Here is a 22,982-nt window from a genome sequence, read left to right on the forward strand (position 1 = left end):
TCTCGAGTTTCAACGCATCACTTATACAACATAGATAATGATGATTAAATGTTGTCCGTATTAGTGCATTAAATATGAGTGGGATTATACCAAATTGACATATCATACTCCAAAGACAAGTGAATTTTGCAAGCGGAAGACTGTATTAGATGTATAAGATATATGAACTATAGTAAGTCTTCGAAGTATGATCAGGTTACTAGGTTAAACATGTACATGTATACTCCCAAAATGTACAAAAAGAATATACATGTGTGCTCCAAAATATAATCATAACGAGTGTAATAATATCTAGTCAGCATCCCTATAAGCCCCATCGATCAAAACATGGTCTACATACACACGCCTGATAGCTGCATATATGAGAAACCCTCCTCATCATCCTCAAAGTCCGACTCCGTCTCATATGCATCGCCATCATCTGAAGCTAAAACAGGGTCTGGTGGGTGTTTAAAACACCGTCCCGTAACATGGGAGTAAGTGATCAACTCAGTGGAACAATAAAGCAAAGGTTAACATGTTATCAATTCAGTCAAGCAGTAATGATAACGCAATACAAACAAACATCCCTAAGTACTGTGATTAATGCAAGAATGATATGAAATAATGATGCATGCCCTCACCTGCCCTCCCTCAGCGACTTTATCTCACGATCGCGCATGAAACACTTCCTCAGTGCTTGACCTGCTATGCCAAACGCACACGTAATGCGGTGCATGAGCGTGATTACCAAGTTCTTATTAGTCCTTTTCATACAGCAGGATTGGGAAAGATAAGGTACCTTCCTTATATCAATTCTCAAACAATGATCCATTCTAGGTCGTCAATCCTAGTAAATCTCATACGATGTTACGGTTACAGATCGCCGTAAAGGGCTCGTCCATCTTATCGGTGCAGCTCATCAGTACTTTTGTTGCTATGTAAGGGTTCGTCGCCTCTACGCAGTTCTTAGCGTATGCCGAGGTCACTACAAAGGGCTCCACCTTATCGGTGTAGGTCGACAGCTCGAATACGTGTCCCATACCACCGTATTCTCACGAGTCCGGGTTGCTCACCGGTCACTACGGGAGGATCGTCACCAAGATAGGCCGACTCGACCACGGTGTCTCATATCACCATGCCCGCTTATGAGTCTTAGCGAATCGAGGTACCAAGGTTAACGGGGTTTCACCGGTAAGTTTGGTACCTTAGATTCAAGCAGATAGTGTCCATACATGGTGAACATACATCGAGTCAATCGGGTTACTTGACGAGCTCAATTAGTACGAGCGCACGTTGAGTTAATCGACATGAAGTGCATAAGCACTCCGTGTGGCCTAACCACCGCCAACATCCCAAGTACGGCTCGATTCATCGATCACGCCCTATGTGGTGAGACAACCTCAGCCACCAAATCGTAAATCGTTATCGATTGCCTGGACTATTTCATAGTCCCAAACACATTCAATTATAATAGGTAATCATACAAGCTAATCAGAAATTAATGGATCAAAATTCCAATCATACAAGCATGTGTGCATTTGATGAATTTCAACTTAAACATGAATTCACACATAAGCAAAGTGTCTAAGTAAAATAGATAAAGAATATAAGTTACAAGGAGGAAATCATACACATCGTTAAGCAAGTTGAGAATCTCTTCTCAACGCCCATGTAACGTATAATTTATTACACACTTGTTCATTCAGATATTTCTATAAACACTTAGACTACACATTCCAACACACATGACATATGTTGGTGATAGCACGTCTTAGGGCAAATCCTTTTGCCAAGGAGTTGTTACAGATACAACTAGCACAAACACACGACAATTAATCATGGCAAACACAAGTTCAAATTTTATATGCATACGATACTTTCTACATATACATGGAATACACTAAACTCAATATAGTTCATATATATCGAAATGCGATACAAACATCGCATTCGGCATGTGAAATTGCACCCACATCAGTAATAAACCATTAATCGACATTAAAAGCCTTGAAAACCATAACTTATACGTTTATAGTCCGCACCTTTGCCGGTAGACCCGTAACAAACTCAGCTTTAAAGCTAAGTCTGTCTACGCTAGATTGGCAACCTATAACATAAATTAGTTTAGCTATTTCATAACTTATACTATCTTGAAACCCTAAAATAGATTATGGTTAGGTTTTCTTACCTAAGAACGGATTGGTATCGCCCGTATAGAGACACAGGGTGGCTAAGCACGTGGAGCGTCAGGAAAGATCCTAACCTCCATCTCTCTCTCTCTCTCTCTCTCTCTCTCTCTCTCTCTCTCTCTCCTCTCACTTTCCTCTTCTCTTTTCTCTCTTCTTTTCCTTAGGGTTTGCAAATTCGTATGGCATATGAGAGAGGGTGTTTAAGGTCCTTATATAGGCCTGGGTTTGATGGGAATAGCCCTAGGGCCAAGGTATACTTAGGTTATATCCAAATACGGACTGTTCTAGTCTAACGGAGCACTTCTGGTGGCCCCTTTTCCACGTGCGGTCGGATTTAAGCTCCCCGACCATGGATCTAGGTCAGCAAAGTTTTCGTCCGATCGGATTTACAGATCACCGTGGCGGACCACTTTTAGTTCAACGGTCACGGCCACTCGATTAGGGGGCCACAAGTACATCGATATGTGTGGGACATTTCTCCCGATCCGAGGGTGTATTTGAGTCGATTCACTGGTCGAATCCTTATATTTGGCTCTAAGCGACATGACTCGACATTACATTTAAATTCGATTTTATTTCTAAATATTTTCACATTTCTCACACTCTTCGCTCTGGGCTCAAGTTGCGTGTTTCTACACACTATTAGGACTTAATTTTTGAGGGGTTTGTCAAGTCCAAGAATGCGTCATATCCGCATAGTTTTGTGATTATCGAACTCTCAAGTGCGGTCCAGTCTAATACGAGTTTCAAGGTGCTCCAGAGCAACTGGGTTTTGAGATGGATCTTAAGTTTCAAGATAATGTAGCGTTAATGAGTCTACACATTTTGAGTCTGTTATTTTGTATTTGAAGTAGTTCGATCTAATTCTATTGATTGTTCAATTTAGTACTTAATCAAATTCCGCCCTAATTACAACAGAATAAGGTCCTAGGGTAGTTCTATGCTCCTTTTTGGTAATTTTAGTTACTATATTATTTTAATTATTTTTTATGTAGTTTAACATCAAGTCTACTTCATCTCTACCAAATTTCGTGAGATTTCGTATTGTAGAAAAAAATCTAAAAATTTTAGAAGCAGCAGCTGTCCAAACTAATGATTTTCAAATAGTTGTCACAATGACCTATATTTAATTATATTAAAATCTTTATTATATTTTTTACTTATTTTTATATGAAACTAAACTTATCAAGCTTTAATCTGGATTTTGAATCACCTAAATCGGAGTTATAACGAGGGAGATATGATTTTTCAAAATTAGACGAAAAGTTACAGAAATTTACGAAAAGCGAACTACCCAGCCTGCTGTACGGACGAGGCCTCGACGAACCGGTGAGCCCCTCACTGGTCGCTGCACTCTGGGGCAATGGTTTACCCCAGGGTTGATGTCCTCCCTCCCGGGGGTGCCGGAAACATGCGGGACCCACCTCAAGTCCCCCCGATTTGTGTCGTTTGGCCCCCGTGTTCGTGTGAGGCGTTTTTGGGTCTAATTTACAAACCGGGATGAGTTTATTTGATGTGAAATATATGATTTTAGGGTAGGAGACGCTAATCTATCCAACTAACCTATTTATTTTGTTAGATTCTAAAAAGTTAAGGGTCAAAAACCCATTTTATCCATTTATTTACTATTTATGGTAAGTTTTAGTTTTGGTATTGTTCTTCATCATTTTTACCCTAAGATTGGTGTGTGTTATGAATGTGCTTAGAAAACTTTGAAGGATAGGATGGTGAAAGGTGAGATTTCAAAGGAAAAGGGTTAAAAAGGGACTTTACGCTTTGGGATTGAGTTTTGGAAAGTTAATAAGGTGTTATGATCGATCCATTGCCTAAATACATCTATTTCCAGGTTGACAAAAATCCGAGGTGTTACAATCTACCCCCCTTAAAAATAATTTCATCCCCGAAATTAGCTAAGGGTAATGAGTAAAGATTCTATTATTCCTTTCACCTAAGCTTTACTGATTTCAAGTTTATATGCATGGTAGGGTGTATACTATCTATGCTAGTCTGGCGCATTTTAGTCTAACCTCCGTAAAACATTCTCGCCCTGAAATTGGCTAAGGCTCCTATGGGGTTCATATTCAATGAGTACATTAGTGGATGCACTAAACTTGGCTATTGTAATTCAGCTCGTACCTATTTTAGGCCTATTCCTTTGTATGAATTGGGTTAACCTAGGAAAATCTGTAGAAAAATATTTTTTTTAAAAAAAAGAAAGCAGCAGCCGCTGCTGCTGTAGAGCGCATGCAGGCGCTGCCTGTGCCTGGCGGACGGATGGGTTGGCCCTCAAGGCCTAGCTGTGGGCCCCACTGTGATGCATTTCGAACATCAACACCGTGCATTTTAGGTGTCCCCTTTAAATTATGGGATATTTCAAAAATCAGCCATATACGGAACTTAGGTGGGCCATGCCGTCTAAAATCATGTGAAGACATGCTTAAAACATATAAAATCACTTGGTGGGGCCTACCTAAAATTTGGATGCGGTTGAAACTTGGTCTGAACCCTCAGCCAAGTGGGACGCACATAATGGGTGGACTGGATTTGTGAACCACATTACAGTGGGCCGCAGGCCCACCCCCAGGTCCACGTGACCTTATAAACAGGTTGAATGACACGTAAATATTACGGTGGGCCCCCCTGACCGTGTGACCTTATAAATAGTTTGGGTGGCAAATGAACATTCCAGTGGGCCCTAGTTTCCCCTGGTCCACGTGACCTTATGAGCAATTGGATGATAAATAAACATTATGTTGGGCCCTAGGTTGGGTGGAAAATAAACATTATGTTGGGCCCTAGGTTGGGTGGAAAACAAACATTATGTTGGGCCCTAGGTTGAAAATAAACATTATGGTGGGTCCTACTTATAACCCACTTATATATGTATTATGTCCACACCTTTCATCGGTGGACCTCCACCATTGAGTATGTAATTTATCTATGCCTTCCATCCCTATGGGACCTACCATGATGCATGAGTTTCATCCCAACCGTCCAACCATTTTGAAGATTATTTTAAGGCCATTGTTGAGGCCCATCTTAATGTGTTTGTGGCCCGCCCACTAAGGCCCACTTTGATATATATGAGACCATGGTTTGAGGCCCATTTGACGTATTGGAGGCCTATGGGTCGAGGCCCAATGGGATATACATAAGACCCATTATAATGTGTTTCCGTGGTTCTTATGATGATCTCGATGGCGGGCGTGCCTTGGAAGCAATGTTGGTTTGACGTCCACATTGTAGGATGATGTTGGTTAAACGTCATTATCACTCGCCCTAAGGCCCTTTGATAAGCCCATACTGTAATGTGTAGGCGTCCAGGCCCATCTTCGTTTTGATCGAATCCATCACCACATAACATGCTTAGTATGGATCTATGATTCATGATCATACGCATCATATGTATGCCCGATGTGAGGATTGACAGTGATCATTGCACATGCCTTCGGGTAGATTGTTTATGGACTCCCGATAGGTGGAGTTGCCCTACATGAGCGCGTAGTATGTGCAGGATTATTGCATGTCCGATAGTATGATTCATGCACTTGCATTTGTGTGATTGTAATTATTATATGCCCTAGCGACATCGTGGCCATAGCCTTCACAGACACATCGTGGGTGGTGGATTGGATACCGTAAATATTGTTACTAAGCATCGGGCGCCATAGATGTCCCCCGGGTGAAAATTCCTAAATTTGATGGTACCAGAGGATGACTCCAACGTCGAGATCCGAGTGGATATATGAGCACACGAGGGCTGAATACTAGGAGGCCGCGTTTCCCACGGTGTCGTGGTCGGTTGGAAAGGGGTGTGGCCTTACTCGCCCAAGGATAGGGGGCAATACTAGGCCGAGTTTGACCAGCTCATGAATAGGCCCGCTATCGACATGCCGAGTAAGTATTGGCATACTATTGGCTAGGCGGATAGTGAGGTTTCTTACGCTCACTTAGATTATGCGGCTAGAAGAGCGGCAGTGCCACTTGGAGTGTACTAAACCCGGTGATTATCCATAATGAGAAACTGTATTGATATATGATGAGGATTGGCATGCTTGAGTTGCATCGCTCATCGCATGGCCATGTTATGACCGATAGCATTCATATCTTGCACCACATAGCCTTAGTACGGTGATTGCATTCATGTACTTATCACCATGATTCTACATTACTTTGACCTTGCATTGAGCACGCTCATATTGCGCACATACTTACACCACCCTCTTAGCTTTCTATGCTTATGCATTATTGATGCATGCAGGTGACGTGGCCTCGTCGCAGTTGGAGTGTGCAATCGAGCTTTTGGAGTTTCCGTTATTTGCATTATCTTGTATTTCCTTTCGACGCATTGTACTTAAATTTTTTTATCATAGTGGATTTTGTGATGGTGTTTTGTGGCTATTGTTATTGGGTTATGCTTATGGTTATGCTCATTATAATTAAACTAATGATTTGAAATCCTCCTTGTAGCATCCCAGGATCGGAACTGGTGTAGGGCGCCGGAACCGAGAATGGGGTTCTACGGAGGGTGTTCGCGCCGGATTCGCGATCGGGAATTTTGTGAGCCCAGTTTCCTAGTTCGGGGCATGACAGGGTAGGGCTAAACCATTAGGTGGCCTAAATATTATTAACAACATCAGATGACAAATAATCATATGCATCAATATTTAAAGAACAATTATCAAAATATATAAGAAACTGTTTATCCATACAACTATAAGTATACAAGAAAAAAATTTAAGAACAAATAAGAAGATAAATAGATAATGCATATTATAGTAGGCAAGTTAAGTTACAACATTTTAGTAGGAAAGTTAAGTCAATACAAGTACAACTACAACTACAAGTTTAAAATATTATAATTGAAAACTTAATACATCAAATTTAAAATTTAATATTCTCCTTATCCTACTCTAGATCAGATCTAAATTTTTCGTTTGTTTCAACTAGAAATGAAATGCATTTGATTTGGGTTCTTATTTAACATCGATAAGGATAGAACAAAGGGAATATTCATCAATTTCATTTTATTCTAAGTTCATTATATCCTCTTAATCCTCTGATTCTAATATAGAATCTCTTAATAAATAAAAGAATACATGAAATTAAGTTATAATCAAAATGTAAATTTTGACAGCATTCCTGCATATTTTCATCAAATTTTCAAGGGAGATGAGTTGTGCGGATTTCCCTTGCTGGGATCCCTTAGAAATATTCGAAATAACTTGATCATCTGTCAGAAATTTCAGCATAATGGCCGCCCTCAAAGATAATTCGTGTAACTCATACCAGAGTTGCACGGCTGGTGACTTGCGCGGACCCGCGCAACTTGTATGAGTTGCGCGGCCTTCTTTCCTCCCTTCTCTCTGCCCTTAATACCTGTCAGAGAGACTGATCTCCTGAACATCCAATCCGTCAAATGAGGGGTTGAGGAGGTATTTATAGGCATTAGTTCCTTTGACGATACTTGTGCATCATAGCGTAACTCCTGCGACTTGCGCGAACTCGCATAACTAAGGAGAGTCGCGTGGACTTGAACAACTTATGTTTCACGCAACTGATGTCCCGCGCAACTTGTTTTTCCTTCCTTTCTCTTTTTTCCTGCTTTTCTCTTTCTTTGATCATTTTTTGGTCCCAACAGATGCTCCCTTATCCAAAATTTGAATTTTTTTTCCTGAATCAATTTGAAGGATCAAACTTTGCCATGGAATTTGAGTAGTGCAGCTTCGCGCAACTCTCCAAGCCACGCAACTTGCTGGCGACGCCTTGACCTATAAATACCAACTTTTGTTAATCATTTCCATCTCCCAATTTTCCATCTTCCGACGATTCCTCTTTTCCGCGCTACACTTCCGCTCAACTTGCCCGTGCAACTCATCCGCACTGTGCGGTGAATTCTTGCCTCGAAACTCTGCCGAAATTTCGAACTTTTCTAGACTTAACCATTTTTCCGAACTTCCCAACTATGGCTCGTACTAAGAGAACTTTTCGCGTAATAGAACCACCCATAAATTATCCCTCTCATGCTAGCCTTCCTAATTCTCCTCTGACTTCTGATCCTTCACCAACTCCTACAACTCAAGTGGCTCCCTCTTCCCCAGCTCAAGCAGCCGCTCCTCCTTCTCCAACTCAAGCAGCCGCTCCTCCTTCTCCAGCTCATGAAAGTCCACTAGTAAGCAAGTTAAAGTGACTAAGAAACGACCCGTATATATAAAGGAGCCGATATTACCCATCCTCGACTTTTTTGACAAAGTCAAGTCACTTTCCTGGTCAATATGTCAAGCAATCATCTCTGGAACCATAGCATCACCTCCAGAGCAGGGTCAAGAAATCGACTGGGAGACTTGGCTAGAATCTACAACCAATCTGAGCATAGACACTGTTCGATCGCCAGTAAGAGAAGATACACCACCACCCACCCTTTCTCAGAAGAAGCAGAAGAAGTTGAAACAGCAGATACTTCAAGAAAAGATCCAAGAACACAAAAAGAAGAAAATCCAGAACTCTTGGGACTCGATAAAGGTTCAGGATGGCTTTATAAAATTCAACAGCCCCCTCAAGAACGAACTGGTGACAATTCCTTTGAATATTCGACGACATCAGTCCATCCTTAAGAGCGAGCTAACGGATCGAACCTTGCAAAGCCGTATGATGTATACTTTGAACTGGTCGATTCGAGAGCCTCGAATGTTAAAGGGCATTCTTTCAGAGAGAGGTTCAAAACAATAAATTGGTGAAGTACATCCTATGCGATTCCTGGTCCTAAGTTATAACCCTCATGCGCGCTTTTCTATAGTCTTTTATGAAATGATACGCCAACGTTTTAGAGAGAGACGATCACTGTGGGAATCTAGAGAATTTCACACACGAGGCTTCCTGACATCTCATAAATATTGTACTGACTGGGCCAAAGCTATCCTCACCAAACATACTACGACACTAATGTATGTTGGCCTCTATGGCGCTATTGAAGCAACTTCTGAGTATTTTTACAACGATCACATGATTTATAAGGGTTTCTTGAGCTATTGGTGTCCTACCACAAACTCTTTTCATCTTCCTTTAAGTGAAGCTATCCTCACCAAACATACTACGACACTAATGTATGTTGGCCTCTATGGCGCTATTGAAGCAACTTCTGAGTATTTTTACAACGATCACATGATTTATAAGGGTTTCTTGAGCTATTGGTGTCCTACCACAAACTCTTTTCATCTTCATTTGGATGAAGTCAGCATTACCTTATGGGATCTTCACAAGATGGCGGGTTTACCTGTGACAGGTTTTTTATGATGAATACGTGCCCACTAATGAAGAATTCTGGCATTTCTCTTCTTCTAAAAGACAAGCGCTAGTATCAAATGCTACTGTTGAGCTTTTCAGGGAGATGTCCAAATTTCCCGCCACCAACAAAATCTCTCCTCTCCTCTGGCTGGCTCATTTTTCCCAAGAGCAACAGTATATTCTCTTCCTTTTCATTATGATCTTCTTATATTCATCAATCATCAATTTTCTTTTCTCATGATTTTCTTTCCTTGGCAGGTTTAAAAATAGTAATTTGGATGATCTGCAAAATGCGCGTCGTAGAATTCGAAACCCGTCAGAATTTTCATCCAAGGGTGAATTGGTGGCTTTTTAGCATATTGGCTTAGTACAGTAATGCTTCCAAGTTCCAAATGGGCAAACGCCATTAGACTATCAGTGTTTGTTGTTGCAGGTAGATTGGCAGAAGGACAAAGATATTCATTAGCACCCCCTGTACTTTGCTCATTGTACCAAGCCTTCGGGGACGTTGCTACACATTGCCAGAACTTGTCTGTCGGGGCTAATTCAGCGTTCACCCTGTGGCACTACTTTTCTGGGCGGCTGCGTATATATTTCCAATAGACATATGATGACCCAGAAAAAGCTTACGTTCATCCGTCTTGACTCCCTTTATGTCATTGTCAGAGGAGAGTTATGCCAAAACGAATGTATGAATGGGTCATCGATACCATTGAGTCAATGAATGCCATTGATTTTTACCAGTTCTCATTCGCCCAATTTATCGTAGATCACGAAGTCGTTGACGATGACGATCTCCCTCCGCCCGAGCGAGCATTTTTCATATCAATACGGTCTAACAGCTTGCCTTTACGAGAAGGAAGTGAGTTTTGGAGAGAACCGTATTACCCTAGCCGATTCACGCGAAAATTTGGGTATGATCAGACCATCCCTAACCATTCAGAAGAAGTGACTCGCAACATGAGCTGCTATGGCACTGGGTCGTTCAACTGGGGTTTAGTTTGGAGACAACTTCTTGCAGCCCGTATCAACTCAAAGTTCATCATACTAGGTTTTTGTTGTTTTGTACGCGCGACTTATCCATGGATGCGATGGTGGGTGCATTAATCATTCCTCATTCATCGATGCTTGCCAGTAATTTTGCCAATATGGATCCTCGCCCCTCGACTCAAGAAACGCGACAGAAGAGACGAGATAGGCTATATTGTTGAACATGATCATGCCCTTGCTCTTGGCGATATTTGAGTGAAGATTTCCATAGGAGAGCACATTCATGAAGTTAAACTGGCTAACACTCTTGAACGCAGGATTGCTCATGGGTTTCCGCTAATACATTTCAAATCTCAGAAAAAGCATATAGCTAAGGAAAATGCCCCCACAAACGTTGACGAAGAAAGTGCTCTTGTGGATGTTTACAGAGCAACTCTTATTCCAGCTCCTACAGTCCCTATTCATGCCTCCGAAATTGCTGGGCCTTCAAAGCCCCAATAAGTACCTTCATCTGTCCCGTCGTCATCTCCTCATAGAGAATCCTCATCGCCTGTGACCCGATCACAAATGCAAGCAAGATCTTCTACCTCTCCCATGGCTATTGCTATAGAACATCCAGTCTCTGTCGAAAAGAGGGAATCTATATGGAAGGGAAAACAAGCAGTTACCGAAGAATCTCCTCTGAGATCATCATCATCTCCATCGTCTTTTGAGGAAGAAGAAGACGATGAGTTCATCTCTTGCAGTTCTACTTCTACCAGTCGGACATCCTCCTCCAACGGTTTAGGAGAAGAAGGATGAATCGGATGCCAAAGTGGAAGAAGTTGAGGTCATAGAAGAAATGGAAGAAGGGGAAGTAGATATTGGCGAGGTCGATAGAGTTAGAATGACCATTGGGGCTACCAAGGAGCTTCCACAAGTGGACACTCCTCAGGTCATCACCGGAGATGTTGATGAGGGAGAGGAACCCCTAGACTACGGAGATTATGAGGATATAGACGGAGCTGACTTAACCATATCTTTCAGCACCAATTATTCTCCCCTCCCATGTGTAGCGCCTTCAAATCTCTTGACTGATATTGTGACATCTCCAGAGATTCTCTCAACTCCTGTGGATACAGTTCAAGTTACTCTTCCCACTTCTGGCTCCGATAAGCGTTCCATTAAAAAGAAGAGAGAACATCCCAAACTTCCCATTAAGACTAGCATAGCAGTTCGTGGCATAACTTCCCAAATAGAGTTTGCTACTGTTACGACCCCAACTACTGTGACGTCCAGTACTGAACTTAGAGCTCCATCTTTTGCCAGCATGGTTTCAGACTCACCCAAACCTCCCTTGGAGGAAATGCCATCAATAGAAGCGGCGACTCTAGTTCCATCTTCTTCAGCAATTACTGGTATACTTCACTTTATTTCCCTACTTCATATTAACTTCCTTGTAATACACATATCCTTTAATTTACGCCCTTTACCTGTATTTCACAGTTCATGTTGTCTCGAGTGGTTCTACAAGCTCAAATTTTGTTGCCACTGTATCAAATACCATATCTTTGGAAAAGATTTCTCCCATAGCGCTATCTTTATTGAGAAGCTCCACATCAGCAGCCGTTTACATCTTTAAGGATCCATCTCAATTGTTACGTTCAATATTTCTCCCTTGCGCAAGTCTTTATCCTATTTTTGCAAGACCTTTCACGACTCGATGGATTTCGCAATATGACTATCGCACCCGAAATTCTTGCTCGGCAACAGGAATTATTATAACTAAAAGAAAAGGTTTCAAAAACAGCAGCAACAATTTCCATTTATGATAAGGAGTTTCATTCTTTAGAGGAGCAGGTAAAGGCTGCCAAGCATTCCTCAGTGACGATAACAAAGAAAATTGTAAACCTTAAGCAGCAAACTCTGGATTTAGAGACTCAACAATGCAAAATAAATTCAAAGGCAAGTCAGCTTGAGGCTGATATTGAAGTTAACAGGTGGATAGCCGATCTGGAGTGGCTGGAAGTTTCAAGAGGGGAAGAGGCAATAAATTCGTTAGAGCAGGAGCTAACCGACACTCCAAACCAGGCTAAGCTTATCATTGAGGCTAAAGTCAAAAGAGGAACTGCAGAAGTTCAACTGAGGGATGACCTGTGTCGTTACATGCTTGCTCTGGGGATTTCAGATGATATATGAACTCATTTTTATTATTATCATAGTTTGTTTTTGCATTTGCTATATCTTTTTCTTTAACATTATAAACAAACTTTGATGAATCATGCATGCTTATCATAAACAAATATCATGTTTTAAACATAATAGCTAAACATCATGCTTAATCATTCAATTTTCTTACGTTGAGTTTTATTATTAATCATACAATGTTGTTTATATGGTGTTATTTTGTGTGGGCGGCACTAAGTTTTGGTTCCAGTTAGTAGCATATAGTTTAAGCTCATAAGTAGTTGGAGCTACCACAGTTTAGACTCATAAGTAGTTGGAGTTGGTCTTATGTGAATGGTCGCTGTAACTCTCTAGAGTTCACAGGGCTTATCGCAGCCAGGGAGTTCACAAACCGCGATCCATCAGAGGGATCCAATGAAGCTATCGGGGTCGTGAACTCAATAGGATTTACGCACAGGGTTAGCCACAGTAACTCTCTAGAGTTCGCAAGGCACACAGGGCTACCGTGGGGTACTAGATTTAAGGCCACTAGTCCATCAGTGGAGGGTCTCCTGCTTCAGAGACTTGCCCCCATGAGTTACTACTGAAATCAAACCAGGGATCTGGGGAGTCATCCTGCTTCGGAAACTCACTTTTCCTTCACCTGCAAGGTCAGACCATTCACAAGAGGCGCTCTCTAGCCATCCTCATGGCGCTACCTGAAACTATACAGACAGCATGGGTCTTACATGACTGCTTTGTCAATCGCCCGCATGAGTGCATATGAAGCTCTCTATGGGCTTTTTAGGGCCACAGACTTCACTGCTGCCCAAATATATATATATATATATCGCATGATGATAAGTCTTATGCGTAGTTGGCCGTATGAGGCTTGGCTACACTGCCTTAAATGATAAGCTGCTATTGCTGTCATCAACTTTATATGCGGTTGGCCATATAGTCTTGTTCAACTGCCAAAATGATGAATCAAAATTGATATTCCACCATTGCTGATAATGTTCCGCCAGTATTCATATTATATTTAAAATAATATATATAAGCCTGGCGATGATAGCAATTTTAGCAAGGTAGGCTTGCACAAGCGATTAATGATGACAGTGATAATCACCAGCCAGGTCCCGCGCACGTCGGCGGCTTGATTCGAAAGTTGTATCATAGCGACAGCGTCGCGCCGTGGTTCCAACGCCGTGACTTGCGCACCGAATCGATACCTGTAAGAAGATGCCGATCGGCGTTTATTCGAAGAAACACCGCACGGATTTTGAGGGAATCTCTACAATTAGTCCCATCAATCAACCATTAAAGCATCCCATACCTCAAGTACAACAACCCATCTCCACCTTTTTTCAAAAGTCTACCCTCTTTCCACCTCACCACTCCTCTTTTTCCCATTTTCAACATCAACCATACCCCTTTTACAATTTTTCAACCCAAACCATCCCCCATCACACCTCACCCATCCATATCACCCCTCTCTCTCTCTCATTTCTCATATCTCTCCAAGCAACCCAAGCCTCTCACGTCCAACACTCCTCTCCCAAACCACAAGTGTGGTCCACCTTCCATCTTCCATCTACACCCTCTCATCTCTCATCCCCACCATCTAAACCCCATCAACCTCCATTAAAGTTGAAGCTAAGGAGCATTGGAGTCTAAGGGACCAAGAAGAAGGAAGATAAGGTGGGTGATTTGTCATTATTTTAAACTTTAGGGCCCACTTGTTGGTGGAACCCATTTGGATGTATGTGATTTAATCAAGAGGGCCCATAGTGGCGGGGTTCCTCTATCCCACCGTATATCCCTCTTTCTATCTCTCTCTCTTCCTTTGTAATGGTGTGGATCCCACTAATATGTGTTACATCTAACCGTCCATCTACATTAGACGGTGTGACCCATCCTATTGTATGTGATGATCCACACCATCCACCGTTTAGGTGGGCCAAATGCTTTATATATATAAATATATGTTATATTTTATATAATATATATAATATAATATGTATTATATATATAATATAATATATATATATTATATGTATAAATGTTGGTGGGCCACATCTACGTGGGACCCACCCCAAAAAGATATATATTCGTATGCTGTCCAGCGTCCCTGGACGCTAGACGTTGGCAAGTAAAGTGTTAATGGCATGGGTGCATACTTTAAGGAAAAAAAATAATGGTGGGCCTCTCATGCAAGCCCTATCTTGATGTGTAGACAGAATCCAAGCCGTCCATCCTCCTCCTCAGATCATTTTAGACGTTGAACTGAAAAATGAGGCTGATCCCATTTTCTGGCGGGCCATACCATGGGAACTAGTGGTATTACCCTTAAAATCCACCGTGACCCTTCTATTTGCCGAAAATAGGGCGAATATTGGACTCCTTGGGTGGGTCTTGGACCAAGGAATCCAATGGCTGGTGTGGATCTTACTGAAGCGGGCCCCGCCTGGGAAAAACCGTAGAAAAACAAATTTAAAAAAAAAAAGAGAGAGAGATAGCAGCAGCAGCCGCTGCCACTGACAACGACGCAGGCAGCGCCTGCGCTGGGCGTTCTAACAGACGGACGGGCTAGGGCTGACGGCCCCAGCAGTGGGCCCCACCTTGGTTCCATTCGACCATCCACACCATCAGCCGTAACTCAGGCGGGCCATACCATCTAAAATCATGTGAAGACCTGCCTAAAACATATAAAATCACTTGGTGGGGCCTACCTGAGTTTTGGATGTCGCTGAAACTTGGCATGGACCGTCAGTTAGGTGGGACTCACATAATGGATGGGCTGGATTTGTGAACCACATTTCGGTGGGCCCCACATCTGCCCCAAGGTCCAATGACCTCTTCAACAGGTTGGACGTTAAATAAATATTGCAGTGGGCTCCCTGCCCACGTGAACCACTCAACAGGTTAGATGAAAAAAATAAATATTACAGTGGGCCCCTCCCTGGCTGCATGGCCCTGTGAAAGGGTTGGGTGCACCTAGGCATTTCAGTGGGCCCCTAGTCCACACGACCTATTAACAGGTTGTGTGGAAAACAAACATTGCAGTGGGCCCATTTTAGACAGAAAATAAATAGCAGTGGGCCCTATCCAGGCCCACATGACCTTATGAGTAGATTGGATGATAAACAAATATTGTAGTGGGCCCTACCCTGGTCCACATGACCATATGAACAGTTGGTTGGAAACTAAACATTATGTTGGGCCCTAGGCAGGGTGGAAAACAAGCATTATGGTGGGCCCCGCTTATGTATGTATTGTAAATTACACCCTCCATTAGTGTGGGCTCCATCATGATGCATGTGTTTCATCCAACAGTCCAACCGTTTGGAGATAAATTAGGGCCCATTGTGGAGGCCCATATTCATGCATTGGTGGTCCTTGTCGAGGCCCACCATGATTTGTATTAGGGCCCATATCATGAGGCCCACTGTGATGTATGCAAGGCCCGTGTGACTAGACCCATCTTGATGCATTTGTGGCCCGTTATTGAGGCCCACCTTGATATGTATCTGTGAGACCCATGTATGAGGCCATTTGATGTATTAGAGGCCCATGGGTTGAGGCCTAATAAGACATACATAATGTCCCTTGTAGTGTGTGATTCGTGGGAGGCCATCCTTTGGGAGCAATGTTGGTTTGATGTCCACATGGTGAGGATAATGTCGGTTAAATGTCCGCATTATGATTCTCCCTAAAGCCCATTAATAGGCCCATACCGGTAGTGTATAGGCCGTCAGGCCCATCTTCATTTCGATCGAGCCCATCACCACATAACATGATTAGTATAGGTCCATGATTCATGATCATTCACATCATATGTATGCGATGTAAGGAGTGACCGATCATAGCATATGCCTTTGGGTAGGTTGTTTATGGGCTCCTGATAGGCGGAGTTGCCCCATATAAGTGCATGGTACATACGGGACCTGTTGCATGACGATAATGTGACTCATGCACTTGCATTTGTGTGATTGTAGTTCTGTATGCCCTAGCGACATCGGCCATAGCCTCCATAGACACATCATGGATGGTAGGATGGGATACCGAAATATTTGGTTCTAGCATACGGGTGCCATAGATGTCCCTGGGTGAAAATTCCTAAACCCGATGGTACTAGAAGATGACTCCAACGTTGAGACCGAGTGGATATTGAGCGCACGAGTGCCGAATACCAGGAGGCCGCGTCTCCCACTATGTCGTGGTCGGTTGGAAAGGGGTGTGGCCTTACTCGCCCGAGGGTAGGGGGCAATACTAGGCTGAGTTTGACTAGCTCGCGAATAGGTCTGCTATCGACGTGCCGGATAGGTATTGGCAGACTATTGGTCAGGTGGATAGTGAGGTTTCTTACGCTCACTTGGGCTGTGCGGCTAGGAGAGCGACAGTGCCATTTGGAGTGTATTGAACCCCGGTGATTATCCAGAATAAGAACTGTACTGATACGTGATGAGGATTGGCATGCTTGAGTTGCATCTCGCATCGCATGGCTGTGTTATGGCCGATAGCATTCATATCTTGCACCGCATAGCCTTGGTACGGCCGATTGCATTCATGTGCTCATCACCATGATTCCGCATCACTCTGACCTTGCATTTTCAGCACGTTTATATTGCGCACACACTTACACCACCCTCTAAGCTTTCCATAAGCTTATGCACGATTGATGCGTGCAGGTGACGCCAGGACGCAACCATAGTCTCGCCGTAGTTGGAGCGTGCAACCGAGCTTCTTTTTTTTCTTTTATTACATTGTATTTTCCCTTTCACGCATTGTACTAAAAGTTTTTATCATAGTGGATTTTATGGTGGTGTTCTTGTGGTTATTGTTGTGGGTTATGCTTTTGTTATGCTCATTATGAATCGATGATGATTTGAAACCCTCCTTGTAGTATCCCAGGGATCGGAATCTCGGTGAATGGGTGCCGATCAGAATGGGATTCTCGAGGTCGCGCCGATTCGATCGGGAATTTTTAAAATAATATATATAAGCCTGGCGATGATAGCAATTTTAGCAAGGTAGGCTTGCACAAGCGATTAATGATGACAGTGATAATCACCAGTGTAATCATTGGCATAATCATTGGCGTAATCACCGGCGTGATCATTGGCATAATCATTGGCGTAATCATCGGCGTAATCATTGGCATAATCATTGGCGTAATCACTGGCGTAATCATTTCATTCATTATATTTTTTTACTACCTATTCTGCCCCCTTTTAGGTTTGAAAGGTATATCATCAATACCTTTTGTAACCAAAATCATTGTCACTCTACAGGCTAGCTTGTTATTGATAAATTAGACATAGACATCTTTTCGTGGAAGATACTTCACACCTTCCTCTTTGCTTCCTCTTATCGAGGTATTTAGGCTGCAATATCCCAACTTCCTATTATCAAGCATTTCGACTACAATTGTCCCCAAGCTCTTCTTCTGACCAACACACTGCCTCAATGATTCATTGTTTTGGTCATTGAGAGAAGATAAATTTCCTAACTCGATCTCCTTAACCAGCGTCACTGACGATCTTCTTACAGTTGTTAGATTTGTTGTTGCCTTCTGTCGTCTTGCATTATGTAAGACCCATATCCAAGTCCATACTGTTCCGTCGACTCCCGCGATCCTTCTCGTCGATGTCTCAAACGGTGATGATAACGACAATAATTCCTTTCTCTTGTCATCGCAGCTTCTTTCGGGTATCTTGGCAAAGGCAATCTGATAGTTCCGGTGACCAATAATTGTTCCATCATTGGTAATATATCCTCTTTTTTGAACGCATACTCTTCGTGCGAATCGTACAACCGTGGTCGTTTATCATTCTTATAATGTCTTCGATGGTCCGACCCTTCTCTTCCTTTTATTTCCTTCTTATCTAGGAAAGTACTTTTCCTTTTCTCCTGATCGACAGTATTCACCACCTCTCTATTTGGCCCTCTCCTTTCAGTTCTAGCTTGGAATGCGCACATCTTTTTAGCCATCAGTTCCAACGCATGTGCTTTGGTGGCTAAATCTTGAAAAGTCTTTATATTGGCACTAGTAAGTCCAAATGCGATCCCTGTATCCTTGGAACTCATGCACATTTTTACCTGTTCCCTCTCTTCAAGCAACTGACGACATGCTGTTCCTAAAGTTTTCCATCTACTGATGAATTTCTCCACTGATTCATTTTCCCTTTGTCTTACGGGCGATAATTCTGCCATGTTAACATCGCGATCTGACTAGAAGAAATTTGACATAAACGCATCTTGCATTTGTTTCCACGTTTGTATTGACTCCGGGGGTATACTTGAATACCAGTGAAATGCTTTGCCTGTCAAGGAAGACCCGAACAGATGTAGACAATATTGGGGAACAATAGAGAAATTTCCTATAGACGTGATGAAATGCATCAGATGTTCATCAGGTGATCCATCTCTGTTAAATTTCTGAAACTCGGGGTGTTTAAAATTAGCAGGAAAGGGTATCTCCTTTACTTCTTTCAGATATGGCGTTCGATACCGGAACCTTCCCATACTATCATGCTCTCTCACGGCTTCCGCAACCACTTGTCGCACTTCTTCTTGTGTTATAATTCTTGTCACAGGGATGGATTCATGAGACCCCACTTGAGGCAGCTAGGAGCCTTTAGGCTGTTGTTCCCATTCGTTCGTAGTAGCCATCATCGGAGGTGATATTATTTGAGCTACATTGTGTGCAAGAGTAGCCAGAGCTTCTCAAAGATTCTTACATTCGTCCATCAATGCCTTTTGTGCTTGAGTCATTTCGACTAACCTATCCACGATGGTGGGTAGAGGGTCTTCACTTGTTCCGACCATGCATACTGTGACTTCTCCATTTCCTGGTGAAACTGCTACCGAAATAGAGCGAGAATAAGATGGTGTGAAAGGACTTATCGACAAAGGCGTTCTACTTGACCCTGCCATGCTTTCGTATAGTCCAACTGATTGTGGTGAAAAACTTTGTGGTGATGCATAGATTGGTGAATCCTCCATACATGATTTGCCCTTTTGTCTTCTAGTTCATTAAATTCTTGCTGCGGGTAGAGCCGGAAGTTCTTGGGGTGATGATGAAAATGAAACTTTTTCTAGATATATTGCTGGAGGGGCAAGTTCAGGGTTTTTCTTTGCTGCATTTTGTGTAACAGGTCCTCTAGTTCTTGGCATAGATGTACTCATCCTAATTGCGACCCTTGATCTTCGATGCGTAACTACTACCCATTCATTCTCATTTTCTTGTGTTACTGGGGAGACTGTTATGACTCCAACAGTGACTTCCAGTTTGTTATTATTTTTTCTATTCTGTATAGGTCACTTCTGTTGAGTGTAGTGTTGATCGGATGCATACTCAACTACAAATCCTGTTGGCATGAAGCAGAAGTTTGTATTTTTTGTTGCAAGTGCCATATCTCTTAGTGTTTTGGAATTTGACTGTATATATATATATATTCCTGTCAGATGTCATGCCTAATCTTAACTAGTATTTATTCATAAATGGATTCTATCTTAGAGATGAAAGGGAGGATGTTTCCGCTGAGAGTCGCCATTTTGGCATCTTATAAGACGCCAAATAGTAATAAAATCCCTTAAGTTATCCTCAATCATTTAAATAAGAGAAAATCCCCAGCAGAGTCGTAATTTTGTTTCGACCAGAAATGAAATGCATTTGATTTGAGGAATTTCTTATTTAACATTGATAAGGATAAAACAAAGGGAATATTCATCAATTTCATTTTATTTTGAGTTCATTACATCCTCTTAATCCTCTGATTCCAAGATAGAATCTCTTAATAAAGAAAAGAATACATGAAATTAAGTTATAATCAAAATGTAAATTTTGACAGCATTCCGGCATATTTTCATCAAATCTCTAGGGGAGACAAGTTATGTGGGTTTCCCTTGCTGGGATCCCTTAGAAATATTCAAAATAACTTGATCATCTGTCAAAAATTTCAGCATAATGGCCACCCTCAAAGATAATCCGTGCAACTCATACCAGAGTTGCGCGGCTGGCGACTTACGCGGACCCCCGCAACTTGTATGAGTTGCACGACCTTCTTTCCTCCCTTCTCTTTGACCTCAATACTTACCAGAGAGACTGATCTCCTGAACATCCAATCCGTTAAATGAGGGGGTGAGGAGGTATTTATAGGCATTCGCACGTGTGAGCCATCGATTCCTGTGCCATGGACCCCACCTCGCATCATTAGTTCCTTTAACGAAATGTGCATATCCTAGTGTAACTGAGCAAGTTGCACGGACCCATGCAACTGATGTCCCACGCAACTCAGGTCCTACACAACTTGTTTCTCCTTCCTCTCTATCCTTTTTCATGCCTTTCTCTTTCCTTGATCATTTTTGGTGCCCCAACATAGTCATCCAAGCTCGTGACCCAGGAAATTTTGTGCCAAGACTCGAGTACTACCTCTATTCTTTCCTTAGTAGTTGTTTTTGGGGTAATTAGCGCTATACTCGATTGCTTGTGAAATTTGCATCAATCACTTTAAATTTGATATGCATGACTCAAAATCTGTAGAATAGTTAGTGTTATGTTACTCAAATCTGGGATCCATCGCTAAGTCCAATTGCTCTTGAGAATTTTTAGAAGTTTTGGATCGGACTGGACCGCGGCCAAAAGTCCGATAGCGATGATCTTAGTCTCGCGGTCACCATGTTGGACTTGGTCATCACCTCAAAATCAAGTCCAGATGATGTTCTCGGTCGATTTGATTGAGTCCTGAGTGAAGAGTGTGAGAACGGTTGAAAATTTATTAAGCTTTTATGAAATCTGAGTCGTGTCGCTTGTGCGACGATTTTAAGCAATTTGACCGTTGAATTCTGACCCAATTTCACCCTTTGATCAGGGAAGGTGGCTCAGGCATGTCCTTGTGCTTGTGGACCTGATCGAGATTCTGTGACTGTTGAATTGAGTGTGGTCCGTCATGGCTGATCTGAAGATCCGGTCGATACAAAAACTCTGCTTGACTTAGATCTATGGTCAGTGAGCTTAAGTCCGACCTTTTGTGGTTATAGGCCCACCGGAAGTGCTTCGTTAAATCGTGAGAGGCCAGTTTTAGTTATACCCTAAGTATACCTTGGCCCTGAGGTTATTTTCATCAATATTAGGCCTATTTATAAACCTTAAAACCCTAGCTCTCTTTTCCATACGAATTTCCTAACCCTAACTAAGAAAGAGAGTGGAAAAGAGAGAGAAAGTGAGAGAGAAGTTGGTGAATCATCCTAGATTCTTTCTTGTTCTTCTTCATCCTTGAACCTTCACTTCAAATCGTTATTCCGGCGATTCTGAGTTCATCTTTGGGTAAGTTAACTTAACCCTAATCTGTGTTAGAGCTTAGAATAATATTTGTGTGGTCGTAGCTCATTCCTATTCTTGTCTTAGGTTATCTTGTCGCCATTGACGAAGACATATTGTCTGAAATTAGTTCAGTGTTCTTTTTTGGAGTAAGGTGCGGACTTTAATCGTATAGGTTATGGTTTTCAAGGCTTTCAATGCCAGGGAATGATTTATTCTTGTTATGGATGAGATTTCACATGTCAAATGTTATGTTTATTTTGTGTTCCTGATATGCATGTGTTATATTGAGATTTGTGTATTCTATGTGTATGTATAAAGTACCGTATGCGTATGAAATATGAACCTGTGATTGCCATGATTATTTGTCGTGTACTTATGCTAATGGTATGTGCGACAACTCCTTGGCAAAAGGAATTGTCCAAATGTGTGTATTTCAACATACGTCATGTATGTTGTGTTATGTATTCTAAGTGTTTGTAGAAATGTCTGAATGATCTAAAGTGTGATATATCAACCTAGTATGGGCGTTGAGAAGCGATTCTCAACTCTCCCACTAGTGTGTATGATTTCCTTCATGCTAGTTACATTCCTTGTTGTTTAAGTTCAAGCATTACTTATGCTTACATTCATGTTAAGTTGATATTCTTCAAGTACTCATATGCTACATGACTTGAGTTGTTGTTCCATTACTATTCTAAATTGTAGATATGAATACCTGTTGTAGGGTAATGTGTTTGGGACTATGCATTAGTCCAGGAAATCGGTAATTAGCCTTGAGATCATGGCTGAGATTGCTTTCGCCACGTAGGACGTGATTAGACGAACCCGAGTCGTATTAGAGTTGTCGGCAATGGTTTGGCCACATGGAGTGTTTGTGCACTCTATGTCGTTCAACTCAACGTGCGCTAGTGCTAGTCGAGTTCGTCAAGTAACCCGATTGTCCGATGTATGTTCACCATGTATGGACGCTACTGTATGAATCTAGGGTACCGAACTTACTAATGGAATCCTATTAACCATGGTACCTTGATCCGCGAAGACTCATGAGCCGGACATGGTGGTAT

The sequence above is a fragment of the Magnolia sinica genome, chromosome 6 (genome assembly GCF_029962835.1).
Source record: "Magnolia sinica isolate HGM2019 chromosome 6, MsV1, whole genome shotgun sequence".
Lineage (NCBI taxonomy): Eukaryota > Viridiplantae > Streptophyta > Magnoliopsida > Magnoliales > Magnoliaceae > Magnolia > Magnolia sinica.